The sequence below is a fragment of the Morone saxatilis genome, unplaced genomic scaffold, assembly GCF_004916995.1.
Source record: "Morone saxatilis isolate NCDOM2014 unplaced genomic scaffold, NCSU_SB_2.0 Contig4, whole genome shotgun sequence".
NCBI classification, from domain to species: Eukaryota; Metazoa; Chordata; class Actinopteri; family Moronidae; genus Morone; species Morone saxatilis.
The window spans coordinates 17,597,610-17,599,036 of NW_023339984.1; the positions used below are offsets into that span (position 1 = coordinate 17,597,610).

Here is a 1,427-nt window from a genome sequence, read left to right on the forward strand (position 1 = left end):
TGTAAAGTGTTATATTCAATATTCATAAAGAAAAGGGGTTCATTGTTTTTTTTACTAATAGTAAAGTCATGTGACAACATCTTTACGGCTTTATTATGTTTACAGGAAGATCTGAGTCTGCTGTTCCTGATGTTTAACACTGCACTCTTTACTCCTCAGAATGCATGTTGGTGTAGGCTGGGCTATAATTATTATATTTCAGTGGCTATAAACTGAGAGATGTTGGATCTTTCCAGTGTCCCCAATGAGGGCCACCTGCAGTCTGTCTCCAGAGCTCCAGGACAGGGGGAGTACAACGGGTACCGTAATCCGAGTGTGACATCTGTGAAATGAAGGTCACACACTTACAAGCAGAATCATTCAACAGTTTAAGTTAAATATAGTAATAATGATAAGAATAGTGTTGCTTTTGTTATAATTATTATTTTATCATATTTTCTTTTATCTCAATGGAACTCAACAATGGTGAATGGAATAAGTGTGTGTGAGTAGTAAGACTAACAAACAAATGTTAGAGTGATAAATCCATTGTGTGATTGAATGTCATTTCCCTCTTTACATGAAAACAAGAGCAAATGGATTGTAGGGTAAAAAACAGGTTATTCATTTGTTTGAATGGCCTATTTGAAATATTATTGTTGTGCATATTGTCCACATGCATATAGACACAGTGTCTTCAGTGTTATTGGACGGGTTTCTGAGAGGGATATACCTACCTCACAGGTCAAATTCATTTAAGGTCATGTGGTTGAGCTCTAACTGCCCGAGCTGACATTCTTAACCTGCTGAGAGGGAGACAACACACACACACATATCATTCAAGACCAATCAACTAGCTAACAGACAGACGGATGGATGTTGGACAAGAAACGTCACTTAAAGACACTTTGTATTTAGATGTTTGACGTGTCTGTTATAGAGTTTTCTTAAAAAGTGAATAAGTGGCAGCAATGCAAATACATTAATTGTAATTTGTAGCCTTTTGAAAAATGTGCAGTAACTCTGACGCAAAGATGTGTTCAAGTACACCAGGTAGATCAGAGATGTTACCTAAAAGCACACAAAGTCAATGAAAGACGAGAGTAAGAATTTCAAATTCAAAAACTCGCTTTGCTTCACTGTTTAGATTTACAGAGGAATTATAATAGTTATTGTCACTTTTTGTTATATGGAGAGGTGATGATCATGGTGGTGGTGTTTCAGATATAGACTGCTGTGCTTTCAGATGAATATAAATAATTTGTGAAGAAGATTAAAAGAAAGTGAGATGAAATTAATTCATTTACAGTGTTTTAGGATAAAAAATGGACCTCGTCTCCAGCTGCCTCTTTAAGTTCTCCACTTTTTTCTCAGCTTCCTCCCCTTTCTTCTTCTCCTCCTTAAACTTATTTTCCATATATCCGTATACTGTACATATCAGCTGTAAC

The 1,427-nt window shown here is 36.0% G+C and overlaps 1 pseudogene; it reads left to right on the forward strand.

Annotated features, from left to right (window-relative positions):
* Positions 1-219: 219 nt before the first annotated feature.
* LOC118337934 overlaps positions 220-1,427 on the forward strand; it is a 4,658-nt pseudogene continuing 3,450 nt past the window's right edge.